A 19,159-nucleotide genomic window follows, 5' to 3' on the forward strand; every position below is an offset into this window, starting at 1 on the left:
ATTAGAGAATTTTCAAATTATTACAAATTTTTATTACAATAAAATGATGTAAAATGCAGCTCTAACACAAAATAATAAGAATGTACAATTATCACAAAATAACATGACATCGTTATTTAATGTGAAACGAACTTGGTTCCACCCACTTGCTATTATCTGTATTTTAACGTGCGTACAACTCTTTTCATTTTTTTTTTTGCGTGGGTGAGGACGGCGGAATGAAACGCCCGTCAAGATTTTCTCCAGCTCTTCTCGGTAAAGAATTTACCTTGACACATGCTAGATACGCATCCTAATACTACAGTAGAAATAATTGGGTAATTTAATCGGGTAAGATAATAGCACGTCGTGGGTACACGCGTGCTATATTATCAAGACGATATTATTAACGTAAAGCTGTGAAAAGGCGGGCGTATTATACGATCTCTTATCTGATGTTCTTTACATACAATAGTTTGCGATTTTTTTTTTGGGGGGGTATTTATATGCATTTATAGTGAAATAATTACGAGCATATCTTTTAAAAAATAATAAAAATACACTGAGAAAAAAGTTAAATTGACAAAATTTTTTTACTTGATTGAATTTTTTTTAGTTTAAGTATTTATGTATTTAACTTAAATACATAAAATGTTTGAACTTAAATACATAAAATGTTTGAACTTTAATTTAAGAATTTATATATTTAACTTAGATACGTAAATACTTGAATTAAAAAAATTTAATTGAGTTGAAAAGTTTAGGTAATTTAACATTTTTTTTCTCAATGTAGATAGAACGAGAAAGAGAACAAATTTTACCATATTTAAATATAAGTACAATATATTAAAATTAATATTCTCCTCTCGGTATTGCAAGATTTGCTATTTATAAAATTAAGTTTTCTGGGGCAACGCATGTAAGCTAATAATAAATAGCCAATCGACCTTGTAATAGATACCCGTCGTTTACACTCTTAGATTTTTATTAACACACGTTTACTACGAGATGGAATTTGATAATTCGGTAACGTAATCTTCATATGTTGAAGTTTATAATTCTTGAGCTACTGTTATCTCGATTTTCCTCCCGGTATACATATATATGCACGACGTTCAGTCAGGAGTATAACGCATTTCATTCGCGTACGCGAATGCTTTCCACTTGGATTAGACGGCTGCCGAGCGTTGAGTGAAACCGCCTGTCAAGATTTTCTGGGGATTTTGCCGGGTTGGGAATTTTACTATGGCGTGTCCCAGATGACACGCACCTTGATGTCACGTCATAAAGATAATTGGGTGCATAGCATTATTAACTGGTATGTCGGGTGAACGCGCCTGTCGCGCATCAACGTGAATGGGTGCTAAATGTTAACCCGCAGTTCATGGAATCTATATCGAAGCTAGAGATGAAAATAAGCGTGCGCATGCACGCAGTATATACATCTCTTCCTATATTCACGTACAAAACGCTTAAATAAAAGATTGAGTCGCGGTGAGCTTCCAGTTTTGAATTATTAGCAATTAATTTCGAAATCAAGATATCGTGTAGGTTTAACAGAGGAAAAAAAAGCGTCGCGATCTGAAATGACAATTTAAAAAGAGAAACACAATCATTTTTATCCGCGAGGTGTAGCGGAGTATGCAACGCACATCTACCCGCGTTACATTATCCAATCCATCACACTTTACAGATGATCCATAAGCAAGGAGCGACGCCGCGCCGCCGTCCTTTCCGGCGTGCGCAAATTGCTGATTATTAATCTAACGACGCGCTATCTTTCCCCGAGAGCGTACAGTCCGCGATGTGCGTGTTGGCCGCACTTAAAGAGAAAATCGTCGCTCTGGGCGGCATGGCGTGGTACAGACGCGACGTAGACGCAGAAGAGGAGGGCGTGCGATGCGTTCCGGGCTCTTCTTCTCTGCCGTGGGCGACCGACCGGCCGACGGCAGGGAAAGGAAACTGTTACGAGATCGATTCGCGGCGGAGACCAATTAAATCGTGATCCACCGCGCGCGGATGCGATGCGCCGGCTAAGATCCTGCTCGCAGATATAATCTCCCTCCTCGTCGCAATAAATCGATGTAGGTAAATGAGTCGCGGCACGGCGCGGCGCGGCGCGGCGCGGCGCAGCGCAGAGCAGCGCAGAGCAGCGCGCGGTGCTTTCCACCGCGGGCTGTCTTCCGTCCTGCTTTCTTCTCGTTCCATCACCCACTTACATTCCCTAGCTGCGATAGAGGAGACCGACCACGCTGCCGCTCGTCGACGTAAACACACGTTGCGGCACGTCGTGGCTGCTATGGGAGTCTCCTCATCTTCGCAGTATCCTCGGTGCATCGAGCGGGCATGAAGACGAGGACGCCGATAGCCGATATACCCGCGCTCGCTGGCTCACTCGAGGCTGATTCTCACGTGGGAAGAGCCCCGCTTCGCGATCTCGCTCTGTCACGTATTGATGCGAGGCAATCGTTATCGGTCGCTTCCTACGATTTGTTCTTCGATCCCGTCGATCCGCTTTATATTCTCCGGACGGACGCTGGATTTATGGGGCTTTTGTGTTAAGACAAGAGACTGGAACCGGCGCGGCGCGGCGTCGATTGCGAGACGATACGAAAGAAGAGAGATGAATACGTATCTTTGATACGCGAGTATCTGTTGCGAGCGAATGCATATTGGAGCAACTAGGAAATGCATGAGAGAGCAAGTAATTATCGGGAAATTCTGAAATTGTCGGATAATCCTGAAATTGAAACAACTACATATTTATGAAAACTTTGAAATTTATATTAATTAATACAAATAATGCTTATTTAACAATTTAAAGATTTATAATAAGCGTGGACCGGAAATAAACTTGTTGCCATAAAGAAATAAATTTTGAAGGAACGTACACATATCCACAGAAGCCATGTAACATTGAGAGATTTTTTTTTCATTGTAATTTAAATGTCGAGGCACCATTTGTGTTTGTTGCATTTAATTTTCGGCTCACGTTTGTGATTTTACAGGCCTTTTCAATCTTTTGTGCGATTTAATGAAATTGCGCTTTCCGTGTTATAATTCAATGCAGTGTTCGAAAACTGAGAGAAAAGTTGAGGAAAAGGTCGTTTTGCGCGGCCGACTGGATAAATGAGAGAACGTCGCGGCGTCCGATTGACTGCACCAATTCCATTAGTTGAGCTTGTAGTAGGCTGTTTCCGCGAGGTGCGCGTGTATTGAGTCATTGTAGAGGCCACGTCTGTGTGTTTCCACGCCGGAGAGTGCTTCTTGTTAGAAGTCAGATCGGTATCCGATGAGAAGATCATCAGTGAAATCACTCATGCGGACAATTAAAAATATCGATACGATACTTATCGCGGCGCAATCAATCGATATATCTTGATCAATCAAGCGTAACGTTTCGGATATATATCGTCTTCATCATCTTCCATTTCAAATTTTTCAAATGTCGAGGAAACTTAAACCTGTTTTAACGTATCGCCGACAGGGATGAGAAATCTGTGTTACATGAACAATTCAAACAATGTCGACGATTGTAAATTTGGAATCGGCACACTTTGAGGAGCATTTTTAATCATTTATATTTTATAGAAAGCAAATTATATATTTTTAGTAGAATCACCACGTTTTATATCAACTTTGAGTGTTCTTTACAGAATCGATTTACGGTCTACTAAATATCGCGAACAAAATTGTCTCTTGCAATTGCAATCAGTAACGGAAATTGAACTGTGAAAAGATGAATATTGGAAAGTTCATGGATCAATACGGTTTTATTCTTTGGGATATTTCTAGAATATCTGATGCCAGGTTATCTAAGACTTAACAATATATTCAAATTAACTTGACCTATATACAATTCAGATGATTTCAGAGTATTATTTATAACATGGATAGATTTTTTACCACTCATCATCTTGTATATAATTCTGATTTATAGGTGTCTTTACTTGCATGTATTTTTAACATGACTGCAAATGTATACTTATATATCTCAGTTGCAAGAAACTTTTTAATTAGTTTTTAATTGAAATTTTTATTATAATAAGACTACATCGATCGTTACATGAAAACACAAATAATTGATAAACCTAAACGATTAGCTAGATCTTAGTGCTGAATAACATTTCCCTTGTGGTTTTTGTTATAACTTTTAAAATAGAAATTTTATATAATTTTTATTGAAAAATGTTTATAAAAATTTCTAAAATATAATCATATGTGTATGAAAAGAATCATTTAATATTAAAAGTACAATTATTTGAAAACTGCATATAAATAAAGAGTTCAATAAATTAGGGAACAGCAAAAAGTTTACACATCCTATTGTGTGAGTGTGACCTATCTCTTCATTGCTTCCACTGTGCAGCAAAACCCGTTCCGCTAACCGCGTATTCTGTCGTAGATGCAACGAGTTCTCTCTTTCTCTTAATGGAAGTGTCAGCCGCAGTTGTACGGAACTGGTCCGTCGCTTTTTATTTATTTATTTATTTAAATTCCTGTTTATCTAATCGAACAAACATCCTTGCCATGCCATGAGAAAATTTTCAAAAAATCGATTAGTAATCCTGAATTACCTCACAATCCTACAAATAGTTAATTACAAGGTTGCTTTATATATTATAAAAATACAATATTTTGGACCTTATGGAAAGTTTAATCTGTTGTTTTTCATTATTAAGTGTTAGAAATCTTATAAAATTCAAAGTCTAGTAAAAAGATGTATAAAATTCTTGTTGTCAAAGAAACTTACAACTGACTTTACTTTTGAGATCTATTATTGATCTGATAAGATAATCCACTAATTCTTATATCTTAAATGTAAATGCGAAAGCGATTTTCGGGCAAAATAGAATGACACGGGTAAGGCGTTCATGGTGCGAAGCCATAGCAGAAATTAATTATACGAAACGAACGCGTTGCGCTCGTCGATGTCGGGTCCATTAAAAGCAGGAAATTGTTCGGGTTCGACATTCCGATTACGCCAGATGTTTTGACTGGCTGCTATGTAGCAACACGGTAGCAAATCTCGCTTATAATCAGCGCCCTTCCTCGTATCTGCTGTTTAATCAATACGTTAATTGATGGAAATAATTGTCCTGGAATATTCGTAGAAATGTTGGATTACACACCGATCCTCATCAACATGTCAATTAATCTTTCCATTAAATATTTTCTCTTAAATTTGTTAGTAATGATAGCAATAATAAACTGTAATTGTATCGTTAAACACTCAGATTACAGTAACCGCGATCGATTTTTATGCATAAATTATAAGCAGCAGGTGCTCAGGCGACAGCAGTGTCCGTGCGACATTGCCGAAGCAACTTGAGAAGGTAAAGAGAGGATGAAGTAGACATAGTGTGCGTGAGGTATCTTAATTAAAGTGAAGAAGTAGTGTAGTCATCACGACCGCACCTGGGTGGTTAAGGATTAAAATTGATCTTTAAATCGCGATTTTTAGATATCCCCCCCTCCTCCCTCTCTAGATATAATTTACTCTTTTATTATGTACGTATTAAACGATTTCGTGCGTATATGTTCATTAAGTTGTAATATAATTTTCTTAGTTATATCAGTAATTTCTGTAGCTATTTTTACAGCCTTTTAGTAAAAAGGCAGGAGTAAAAAGCGAAAGCAATTTCCGCGGTCACTTGACATCAAATTACTCTGCTCGCGATAGAAAACGCGGTTGAGAGGCAATTGAATTAACCGATTGTCGGTTGTTACACGGTAATGACACCGTTTCTCATTGACACCGCGTACGCGCGCGATCAATTTGCGGATCGTGATACACGCACACGACTTACTTGCCGCAGTCGACGTGGGGCTTGTCACTGTGCAATCGAAACGTCGCGTCGCGCGTCGCGACCACCATTCACACTCGCAAATTGGCGCACTTGCGATTCGTGCCTCGATAAAGATACTCCGCGTAAAGCCGCGTCGGATGTTCCATATATTTCTATAAAAGTCGGGAAACGATTCGCTGACCTAATTGGATTTTATCAATTTGCCATGTCGCGCACTTTCGCGAGTGATACTGCGCGCAGAGAAGATTCCGAGTATTCGCAACAATTGGGACTGACAATTAAAGGAATTGTGCCAGTTTGTCGGTTCGAAATGCGAGACGCCGAGAGAGAAGCCGAGAAGTCATTCGAAGTTTACTAACAGAATTAGTATTCCCCGGTCTAGACTGCTGCGAATTCCTCCGAGCCGCGACGCAGTCGGCGTGGAATTAAGTTTCTTGATAAGAGATCGGATAGGGAAAGGCAGTTCTATGTCGGGCCAATTTCGTCTTTACCTTCATTTTTACGTAGGGTAAGAAAGTTACGCCAAGTCAACGAAAGCTCAAAGGGTTCAAAGAAGTTGAACTAATGTTTTAAGAGAGATGGTTAAGAGGGACAAAAGATAAAGGTAGAGAATTCGCAAACGCTCTTCGTGGAGATTCTTTTATTTGTAAAAGAATAATTGCCGCATAATTTATTAAACGGATTATTCGTTACTCGGTTATCCCAAATGGGTTTTTATCCGAAGTAAAGTACATTGACTACTTACTTATTTCATCTGGCTTTATGTTAATATGCTTTAATATTAAACACCTTGAAATCTTTCGAAATTTTAATCCGTAAAAAAATTTTACGTCTATACAAATAACCTTCATATCAATTCAAACGAATTAAATAATATATTCTCTATATTTTTTAATGATACATTTGCATAGTGATTTTTTATTTGCTGTGTTTGGCCGTGTCAATATGATAAGTTGATTGATAGAAGGGAGATCGCGCCTTTCCCTTCCGATTGCAATTGTAAGAACGAATGGTTTGATATCGGATCGTTCAGAGAAACGGATCGAGGAGAAGAAAGTGCAGATGATCGAAGAAAAGGTGGTCTTTTGAAAGCGATAGACACCTTTGTGAACGGCTCAGAAGACCCTCTATTGGAAGTGACTTCTGTGGTACGAGACGACAGATGAAATCTGCTTGGCTCGCCTCCGTCTGGCATAGACATAGTTTATAGGCTGATAAACCGATAATTCATCTGAAAGGTTCAAAGGAAATGAAGCCAGAAGCCAATCCATTCATAAGAGCTACCTACGCTATTGAGAGCAATGTTGCCCCGATATTTTATATCATTATTTTTTCTCTAGAGTCCTTTAATTATCGATTTATCGGATCGCCTTACTTCCGAATTTCTTGTTACAATGTTACTTAATGAATTTGCTGTGGTATGAATATCTAATTTAAATATAAATATAAGTAAAAAATTATATATATCAAGTAATATCTAATTGTAATAAAAGTTTCTTACATACTTTTTTTATTTAATATATAAATAATGTATATAAAAAATATAAAAAATAAGATGTTTGAAAAATTTTAATTCTTTTAAAATGAAAAACATTAATTGTCAGGATCTTTTCAAGTAAATTTTTAAAAACATAATAAATTATTGTATTGCATAACATTATAATCTTATTTTTTTAAAATAATTACTTTTACGCTGAAAGATGCATTTTTCAGTATTTGGTAATATTGCTTTTTGTGATAAAAGGGAAATATTGAACAATCTCAATATCACACAAAAAAAATAAAATCTTAAGTCACGTATATTTTTATTCTTAAATGCTATTTGTTTTCATTTAAGTATGAAAGGCTCTCTTCAATTACAACTGTTCACTTGCATCAATAATAAATATATATGTGCGAAGTATATGTTACTTTTAAAATCGTATTCTTGTTTCTAATATCATATTATTTTTACGACAAGCTCAATCACATTATTTGAAAGCTACGTATTTATTCTTGGATTAAGAATTACATATTTGAAAATGCGATCTCGACTTATACTCGAAGCTCACTTGTTTCGCGTTCACGGGCAACAGTGTGCATGACAACCCAGTGGATCTCAATATCAAGCAAGATGATTCCCTCTGTTCGAAAATAATTTTTGTTATTACTAATAAAAATAATGCAGTTGGCAGAAGTGAAAATTACTGACGTTGCCTTTTTTTCACCAGTAAAACCAGTAGACGATCCCAAATAGTCCGAAACGTCTTATAGATTTTCAGGTTTAAAATTGCAGACATTTCAACGTTACCGTAAGCTTGTAGTAACATTGCAGAAATCTTTTCTAACTTCTATACAATATTACAATGTTTCAGTGTAAGGTTTATGCAATGTTTCTTTAATCTTCCCTGCTTAAAAAGTATAAAAAACAGGATAAGAAATAATAAAAACGCATAGAAATTTCATAGAAATATTTTATATAATTTTATCTGAACTTCTAGGTTCTTATCAAATTTCTATATATTACTGTCATTTGTTTTAAGCAGGGTTTCAATGCTGGGTTATGTTTGTAACCTTCACTTTTGATAATAAGTTGTATTTATGATTAATATTATTAAAATATGGATTTTTAAATTTTAAACTCTTCCCCTTATAATATCTATCCGACTATTACACGTGATTTTTCTAGAAAGACAGAAAAGAAAATATTTTATTTTGTGTAGAAGTTACAACAGATTTCTGCAATGTTACTACAAGCTTGCGATAACATTGAAATATCTGTAATTTTAAACCTGAAAATCTTCATGTTTCGGATTATTTGTGATTGTCTGCTGGTTTTACTGGTGGCAGAAACGAAACGCAACGGCAGTAATTTTTACTTCTGCCAACTGCATTATTTTGATTAGTAACAATCAAACCCATTTTCGAATAGACTATTAATGATCATGAAATAAGTGAGGATAGTTTCGGAAGTGAAATATTATATTCACAGAGCATGTCTCCAAAATGTGATTCAAACTTTCAAAGATAAGTAAAATGTTAGGCTCATCCTATCTATGTCCATAATTAATAGACGATCGACTTTGTCACAGCGATAGAGAAACGCCGGTTGCCTGTACACATAGGCGGATCTGCCGCGACGGATCTGCCACACCGGATCTGCTATCCACAAACAACATGAGTAAAATGTACACTGAATTTGCCGCAGAAGACCTGTGTTTGCATTGAAAAAAAATAATCTTAATACAAGCATATTTAATATTAAACGGGCGCACTTCCATTCTTTAAATAAAGTAAAATTTGTTTTTAATTAAGAATATGTTTTCGCTTTGTATTAAGAATAATTTATTCTTTATCGAAAATTATTTATTCTTGGCGCTCTTCTAAGTATAAAATAGAATTTTTAGATTAAAGCATTTACGCATTTCTTTAAGAATACATTTTTTTGTGTGATGTTAATTGTAAACCCACTTATGGTCGATTTTCGCAGATTCCGTACGTTGCATATAAATATATATTATGCAAATGGAATTGTAGTCCGAAACAAACACGTCTTAATCTCATTTTCGGACAACATGTAGCAATTTACATGTTGTACGCTCTCGAATACTCGGGCGTCTGCCCAATTACTTAATAACTGTAATACAGTCTTGCGCCAAGCTTATAGCGCGTTATGTCGTTGGCGTCGTCATTGCCGATAGTTTCATTTGAAACGGCGCGTGCTCGCGTGCATAATACTTATTAATTAACAGCGATAAGACGGAGTATTGCGACCGTATACGCGTGCGTATCTTCTCGTGGGAGAAGCCTGGAAAATTGCGGTGCCCGTGTCGCGACACAGTACAGGACGACGATTACGTTGGGTGATGCAGGAGGGAGAGGGCTGGGGAGGAAAAGCTCTTGCGCGAGAAAACGGGACAGAGATACAATCGCCAGTAATGAACTATCCGGACCTGACGTGAGCCTAATGAGGACTGCAGAAATAATCTCGGGTCGAGATAGAAACGCGCGCGTATACGCGACTCCGCCCGCGATACGCGGCTTCGTTGTTCTCCCGCGACTCGAAGGGAAGACACGTCCCTGCTTCCGGTGGCTGGAGAAGCTGGAGAACTTCTCACCTGTCATCCCTTTGTCTTTCCTTAACACTCTCGCGACGCGAGGGTTACGGTCGGTGTCTTTGTTACAAAGGACAGTCGTAACGTGCCCCGGAAGCTAAGTTTCATTTAATATTGTTTGCGAACGCAGCTGGGATTTCTCTTCTTTCGGATAAAATGTGGTGATCACTGATTGTCAAAAACAATCTGTATATATTTTCAAAGAGTACAATTGCATCATGCGCACATTTTTTAATATTTCAGTTTCACGTTTATGTAACATGTGCCCAATAAATTAGAAGTGTTTCAACACCCACTTGACATTCCCTTTTTTTTCTCGAGGTTTTTATCTAGAGTCTTGCACAATCGTTTCGAGAGGTCAGAGTCTCACTCAACCCCTCTCACTCTCTTCCCTTTTTGGCGCGACCCTTGACTCGATTCCCTCTTACCGTATCTTCGCGCATTCGTCGTCCCATCATGCAAATGCGATTAGTCTCGCGCGTGAGACTGCATGCCGTCCCGAAAAAAAATCCCGTCCCGAGAAATCCAATCCTTCCGATAGAGAATTCAACATCATTAAACAGGCGATAAAATCGCGTGCGATTGCGTCGACGTTCTCTTAATTTATTCAGTGGATTTAATTAGTCCGCGGGATAAGTACCGTCGACTTCCCAGTCGTGACACGCGCGACCATCCCTGAATGCCGCTCCTCTTCCGTAACTCTTGCACGTGAGGACGGGTGGCTTTATCTCGGGAGTGACGGTCCCGGAGGAGGCCACCTCCCGCCTCTGCCCTAGCATCATCCCTCATCCGTCTTCATGTCCCCGTGCAAATATGACTACTAGCGTAGAGACGTGCGCGCACTCGAGAGGCATGCAGTGGACTTCCAGCCGGATATGGAATATTAACGAACGAACGGGAGTCAAGTGCAAAATTAAGCGCTTTACACTTTTCGCGTTGAGTACGTAGCTGTGTAAATGTTGAGATTTGTTTCTACGCTTGGTACTGAAACGCTTACAAGGACAGCGAGAAGTACTAATAAGAGAGAAAAGAGAGTGGCGAAGAGCAGGAATTAGTAAAAACATCGATACGATATTAGAATAAAATTTTGCACTAGTGACATGATTTGAACAAAACCGCAATATTTTGCAGTGGAATTTTCATGGATGGAGATTCATTATTTTCATAAAATAAGTGCAACGAGGTACCCTAATGACCGAAATTCATCTCTCTACATCGTTCGGTCATTGAGATATTCTCGATTGATACAAATAGAAAATATATATTATTACTTATTACGTAACATTTTTTGATACACGAACTTTATCTGCTTGAGCGTACCCAATTCACATTTCTCTTGTATAAATTTTTCCACACATACGTAGAAAGAGGCGTGATCTCTCACGAAAAGAGCGGAGAAGTGGGAACGTCGAATATGACGCGAACCCATTCAAAATAGACGGATTGGAATAGAATACGCAGAAATTGGGATTTATTGCGAGGAGTCCCTCTCCCGAAAGTCCCGCGGGAATTTCGCTGCGTGAACCATACGCGTACGCACACGCACGGAGGAAAAATTTGAAGGAACGCACCTGCGAGGAGGAAGGTAGAATCTGATTCGAGGACAGACGATGGAAGAATATTTCCGATTTTGTTACGCGGTGTTTCTTTTTTTCACGGAAAAGTGGTTGACTTCGCCACCGTTGGTCGCGCGTATCTGCTCGTACCCGATTTCTCTCGGGAATCGAGGCGGTGTAGTTCGACTATTCGACGTGGCTGGCTGGTTATGCAGATGCAAAGACCCTGCGAGATCGACGTAAAAATACCGATAGCGATGAAACAATGCCGTGACAAAACGACGAAGTAAAAATCACGAAGATCAGGTACTTGCCCGGAGAGTAACTGTAAAACTCTAGACTCGAGACTCGCTAGCAAAGCGACTTGCGCCGTTAATGCACAAGATTTATAGCATGGATAGATATATCTGAGTACTATATTACTCTTGGAATTGAAATACTTTCAAGTCAAAAGCAGTTAATTGGGTATATTTACATAAAAACAGCTTTTAATCAATTTATTCATTTATATTTTTAAGTAGACGTAGGAAAATTTAATTTTTGCATAAAATAGTGTTATTTTTACAAGATATTCAACTGATGGTATTTCTATAACATATTTATTGAATTAGAAACTATTTGAGACATTAAAAAATGTGTAAAAAATACAATATACGTTTTATAGCGTCAAACATGAAAAATCACTAAACGTCGAGATTGTATTTGTATAAAAATTATGACGTACACAATATATTGATCACGATATACATATAATTAAGATTTTAGATTGTGAAATAGCACAAAGCTCTCATCGATATTGCGTAACGCGTTATCGTAACATTTTACGATGTAGAGACGAACGAACTCGCGGCTTCCGGTTACATTGAGGCGTAAAAGTCGGGAGCGACGTCATCCTATTGATTTTACGAGGCTAGTTTCCCGAACAAAAAGGTAGAGCAGCTACGTAATGTTGTATCGATCTTATGATGCTGCCATTACCATTTATCGATAGAAAAATGAATAAAAGATTCCGGACACGGTCGTATGCTCAAGTTTGGTTCGGTATCTCGGAGCACGTATATCGATGTATAAATATTATTTCGCGTTGTTTGCATTTTATGGTCGCTATAAATATATTTAAATACATTACGGCGATGCATTATAACGTTACTCCATATGAAGACGTCAACCGGAAAATCTCGTAGAAAGCTTCTTATCATATGTCGAGAGAATCATTCTTCGACTCAATAAGTCGAGACACATGTATGTTGCTTTAAGACACGTTCGATATTGTAAGAGAATTCTGTGATTTAATAGTCATGTTTTTAAAAGATTTCTTTAGAGACAATATTTTTTATTTTGAGAAAGAATGTAAATGAGTTTATTACACAGTAAAAAATGAAATGTAATTTTAACATTTTTGCATGTTCCGGAAAGTCTGTAAATTTTAAGTTAAAATAACTTAAAATAAGATTATTTTAACTTAACTTTTGAGTTATTTTAACTTAAAATTTAGAGTGGACTTTCTGGGATATTTTATTTTTTACTGTGTATACAGATAATTTCTACAGAGGAGATTGTTATTTAATTGCGGTAACATACGAGATGTTACAAGCCATATTTTCAATTAAATAAGTAATTAAATTGTTTATTGAAGATGACCGCATTTACGGTTGAAAAGTATAAAGTTCAATGTCTATTGTTATTATATACTAAAGATTGTTTATATTAGGATGATCTAGCTTTGGTTTTTTAGCCCTTGACAATTTATTTAATTTTTTTTTTAAACACGAAGCGGAATTAAACTTTTTCTTTTTACAACGCCGCGAGTAAAATTTTTCACGCAAGTTTTATATATAATATGACACAGAAGGTTCATAAAGGACTCTTTGCTGCTTGTTAGAACGGTAGATGTTTCTCGTTGCTACACTGTCTCTTGTGTCCATCTTTGATTCTATTTCTAGATGTGTAGCTACGTCCTCGGTTTCTTCGTTATTTTCTTGTTCTTCCTCGCTCGGTTACCTGGTGTCTCGTGAATTTCGTTATCTTCTACTCTTTCCCTCACGATATATAGTTCGTTTCGCTGGAACTATCTCGAAGTTTGCGGAACTTCTAAGTATATATAGTCGTCGTCGTCGTCATCGTTTCCAGGAGAAACTTGGTACCATGTGATTCTATGTTGTAATCAATGAAATCGAATTCTTGTGTAAATGCAATTGTTATGAAATAGCGATGCAAGTTATTAAATATTTTCTTCATTAATTTTTAATAGACCAATTTCGTTAAAAATTATACACAGTCAATTAAAAATTAATAAAAACCAGAATACGATATTATATTGCGCTATCAACCGACAAATTCGATAATGTCGAATTATATTAATTAATGATTACACACTAATTTAATTAATATTATGTGATAGTATATAGCTATCCTTTGCTGTAATATTGAAATGTTTAACAAAGTTAATAATTATTCGTTATTAATATCTAGCTTTAAATCGTTCATTTAAAATATCAGTGACATTCTTTAATAAAAACTTTCTTTAATAAAAAAGAAAAATAATTTATATATTTAATCGACTTGATTTATACATCTTAAATACTTCTTGCTTAAATACTTATTTTTTTCAATAAATTTATTGTAAGCTCGTTTTCTTTAAATTTATGTATTTCATTTTTTGGATGGTATTTTTAATTAAACTACAATATTTTGCTCGTTATTGTAAAATAATCTTTTAAAGTGTCAAATGGTCAAAGAATTGCACATCGTTTGATAGTTTTAGAGATAATTTTTAATCATTTCGGCAAAATTCTGCTTCTCAATAAATAAAATTGATCTAATATTTGGAGATTTAAATCGAGCTCCATTTGCCATTTGGATGAAATTCACGCGTATAAAAAATTTGTCTATGCATCCCATTCACCATGCACAGCCTTACTGATCGGTGCAGCGCTACGCATCGATTGTTCGGGATTCAAGGACGCGTCGAGCGGTGTGCGGGATCGATCAACCGCCAAAGAGCGGCGATGCTTTCCGCCGGAGTTTAAGTCCTAATCGTCATCGTAATCGCTGAAGCGGTGGTTTGAATCGCCTTTCACGATATCGGCGCGGCATTGTCCATTGTGCGCCATATACGTGCCGGAGGCTTCGCGACGAGACTTAGCATACGTGCATTCATAAGAACGTCGAGGACACGCGTCGAAAAACTATCTGGATGCTTGTACCTCATGACTGAGGTTCGTAGATTTCATTTCTCGATGCTAAAATTGTTGATATGGAGATTTTTAAATAAAAATATGACGCTGTACGTTTTTCCTTCGTCTTTCTTCGTCACGAAAAATCGACAAGTTTGAGAATTTCCGATAATAGAAATGTTGAAGAATTGATACCTAAAATCTGATGCTTCGAGCTTCCATTTTCCAGCATCAAGCAGTTGTAGCATCGAGCGAAAGGACAAAATATTTTCCGTTAACTCTGTAAAAAGTAAAAAAAAGAAGTATATCCTAACAGATTTTTATCTTGAAATTCTAGAACTTGTTGAAAAAAGGGACATAACAAAATACCATAAAATATATTTGTTTATAAAAATAAAACTTTATATCGTAAAATTTCCTTTTTTATTATACAAATGTAGGAATATTTTGACCAAAAATCTAGTCTTTTTCCATGTATATATCTAACCAATATCTAGCCTTCAATTGCACTGAGAAAAAAATTTGTTAAGAAACTAAAATGTTTAACTCGATACGATCAACTAAATTGGTTTCAACCAACAATTATTTAGTAGCGCAAAAAAAGTATAGTTTATTCATTTAAACCATTCAAATTTGTAAATCTAGAATTAAAGCAACTGAATATTTAGTTCCACATATCAAACTAAATATTAGTTTTTGAACAAATTTTTTTTTAGTGTGTTACAAATAAAATATAAAATATTCTTAAGCGTGAAGCATATTTTAATCAAATTTGTACACGTAAATTATAAGTTACGATTTTAGAATAAATCTTTAACAGAATTAGCTTGAACGTGGTCATAACATTGTTTTGAAATTGCTTGTTAACTGACGGTACGAGTGCAGGCATTCTTTCGAATGAATTTGATTACAGCTTTAGTTGAACGCTGCATTTTTCGGGATTCGATGGGAAAGAAGTAATGGAAAACTAACCGCGAAGAGAGCTTCGCCATGGCCGGCGAGCGGTGTACTCCGGGGGGTGGAAGGGGAGAGAAAAAAAAGGAGTGAGCGATACGAAAGTTTCGCGAGAACCGTAAAGTGCCGCGGAGTGCTCGGAGGCATGGCGAACAATTTCGTCGGTTATAAAAGTAATGCGATACCTCGTGCGCGCGACGGAATATGGAGCGGCGGCGTCCATTATGGAAAAAGCGCGGCGGCGGCGCGGGAAGTAACGAAAAATTTAGTGCCAAGCGAGACTAATCATTTAGGAACTTTTTGCGACGGTACCCGCGGGAATAGGGGTAGCTTCCGCGCGGCGCGACATATTTTTCAATATACACGGAATCAGAGACGCGAAGTAGTAAAATAAGACGATGCCATTGAGATGGCGTAGTATCCGCTGCGCGATACGCTCGATTTATGTAGCATCAGCTGTCCTTTCAAAGTTAAATAAAACATCGAAAAGTTTCGTGAGCTTTTCGTATATCTGTACGTGTCCCCAAAAAACTTGTGCCAAGGATAGAAAATTTATTAATATATGTATGAGAGGATTTGAAGCAAGAACCTATTTAGGAATTTTGCGATGGATCTTTCATGAATTTGAAATAAAAGGATCCATCGTGAAATTAGCTGTTCTCAGTTAAGATTGATTATAAAAAAGACGCACTTTATTCGTTAAAGAGTCACTGAGTTTTGCGTCAGCTCTTCGAATATCTTTTTTATTTTTATTTTTTTTAATTTTTTTCATAACGCGCCAAGAATCTTCACAATCCTTTAATATTACCGTTAACATATTGCACAATGTGTTTCGCATACATTGGCTACGGTCGCAATTATCGCCTACGTTCGTCTAAACGGGTGTACCGCAGAATTCAACGGTATCAACAGCGGCACTGCTCGTCAGCCGCATGGGCTTCTCTTCACAGCCACAGACATCTATACTTACGCCAGACCGCTAATACCGTTGGTTGGCGTAGTACAAATTGAACAACATGGTATTCGAATAGAGGAAATGGCAGCCGTACGTAATCATATGTCGGTATGACTTGCGGCCATGTCATTAAAGATTATTACAAATAAAGCGCAATGTGAAGAGCGTGCCGGCGTAATAGTCATAAAATTGTCAGCGTGTTACTATCTTACTCACGAGAAACACATTGTATCCGAATGGCGACTCTCGCCATGTCAGATTTCCACTCCTCGTCTTTGTTCATCGCGTTTACTACTGTTTGTGGTCTATTCTGAACGTAAACCATGGTTTCTCGCGTTATTTCCGTAGATCGTTCGTTTACACTTTGCCATTTTTAAACGTACTCTTGTAATCAGTTCGTGTATCGCACACACATTCCGCAAAAGAGGTAATTTTACTTCACTCGGTAGATCGAATATTTTCTAACTTGATTAGAGAAACAGGATGTTGAATTCAATAGTTAAGTATTTTTTTTCTTTTAAAGAATTTTTAATAAGCTGTGTCTTGTAATTTTGCTAGACATTGCGTACTAATAAAACACTGAAACAAAAACTGGCAAAAGATAAAAGTAATAAAAAAAAAAAAACTGAAGAATAATGAGGTGAAATTATTTGAAGCAAATAGACTGAAGATTGAGATGGATATTATATAAAATTATAGAGTTAAGAAAATCTGTGAATTCTCTTAACCTTATTGCAACCAATGCTCTGAATAATTATACTGACTACATTACAACATACACATGTAAAATGTATGTTCTCAATTTTTTTTTCGCAATTTTACTAAAGACCAATTATCATTTTTATTTATTTAAAAAAATTTTTCTCACGCTTTATAGACAAGATTTTATGCTATAAGGACAAGTGCTCGATAATAGATGATATAATCGACTGCGCCAAATTACATTTTCCAGCGCGTTAGAAGTGCGAGAAGACCGAGGAAATGGAGGCGCCATAGAGTGCCTTATAATTTTATATCGATCACGTTCGCGCGGTTTTTCTATAATATACGGTAGGGAGGATGACTTAGCACTATGTCCTCAAAGACGTTTCTTAGCTGTTACTTTTTATAAAATGTGAGCAGTCAGGAATCTGTTCCGTATACATATTTACGTCAGCGCTTAATTAATGTCGCACATTTACCTATTTTTTTTTTGTGTTTCGTCATTTCGACACAAAATTATTTCAATTATCTATCAATTGCAACTTGTGTCTGTTTTCATCGAATTGAAAAATCTTTTGTTACATTCATTGCTTTTTCTCTTTCAATCTTCCGCGGCACTTTTTTTTACCCTTTCTTCTGTTTCTCGCAAAAACAATACCAACTGAAATCGATATAATCCGACTTACGCTTTGTCTGCATTCCGATCACAATCATGATTCGCAATCAAAGCTTTTCACAATATAGGAAAAGTCTACGCATTATTTCTTGTGAAATTACTTCAGAGTATGTGAAGCCGCGCATACACATGCGGTACCTCATAAATAAGACGTATATTGCATGTGATGTATAACTTGCAATCACGACTTGAAAGTCTCTTAAATAGTGTCTATGCGTAAAGGTCGACACTCGTACCCGTGTGTAATGAACGATAACGACGATTTTCTAATAGCAGAGTTCGTTCCTCCTGCCGGAGATGTGTTTCGCTCATTACATCGGTCGTTTCCGACCGTAATATGTTCTTGCTTCCGTCGCGTAAGAATGTTCTGGATAATGTTGTTACGCGTCTGTGCATAAATCTTAGACGGTTATGTACGCGCGTCATAAATCATAGCCGGAGTACAAGATGTAGCGGAACTATCGCTCAAATATAGATACTGCTAAGATAAACTTCGCGGAATGCCAATTGTTTCAACCCTTCAGAGACATCGATCATACTCGACTTGCGTGCAGTTAAAAGCGAAGATTGATTCGCGAGTTTCGGCGAGCGAAATAATAGAAAATAATTTTATTCTTCAAATAAGAGTTTCTTTACATTTTAACTAACGCTTTAATTATATTTGTACAATATTTTTTCATTAGAGAAAAAAATTTATTGGAAAACTAAAATATTTAGTTCGTTACGATCAACTAAACATTGCGTTGATTCCACAGTTATTTAGCTACACAAAAAAAGATATAGTTTATTTATGCCAATCATTAAAATTTGTCTAGACTTAATTAAACCAGCAAAATATTTTAGTTTTTCTACATATTTTTTTTCTCGGTGTACATTAATAATTTCAAAAATATTCAAAGTTGAAATGTAAAAGCTGAAACGATTGCTTTTATTAATTAGAATTATTGCTTTCCTTTCTTTATGCTTTTTCTTCTTCTAAAACCGCGAAACGTCTAAAGGGTATTACATTGTGTTGTCTTTTCTACATCACTCTTCACTTCTATCTTTGATTCGCAACGCGCGAGATATAGTTACATTATAACGCATGTTATTTCTGCGAGGCATAACCGCAATTGAATGCGGTGCAATTATGGAAAAGCAATCGATATTTCCGCTCGCGAGATGATACACGTCCGATCGGTCATTACCAATGATTTCTCTCGACTGCATCCCTCTTCTTTCTTTCTTTCTCAGGAGGATAATTGACGCCTGGTCTAT

The 19,159-nt window shown here is 36.7% G+C and overlaps 1 protein-coding gene across 8 annotated transcripts in view; it reads left to right on the forward strand.

Annotated features, from left to right (window-relative positions):
* LOC105201550 (ras GTPase-activating protein raskol) overlaps positions 1-19,159 on the forward strand; it is a 312,586-nt gene that overhangs the window by 121,256 nt on the left and 172,171 nt on the right. The gene's annotated exons all lie outside the window — the stretch shown is intronic.

The sequence above is a fragment of the Solenopsis invicta genome, chromosome 1, assembly GCF_016802725.1.
Source record: "Solenopsis invicta isolate M01_SB chromosome 1, UNIL_Sinv_3.0, whole genome shotgun sequence".
Lineage (NCBI taxonomy): Eukaryota > Metazoa > Arthropoda > Insecta > Hymenoptera > Formicidae > Solenopsis > Solenopsis invicta.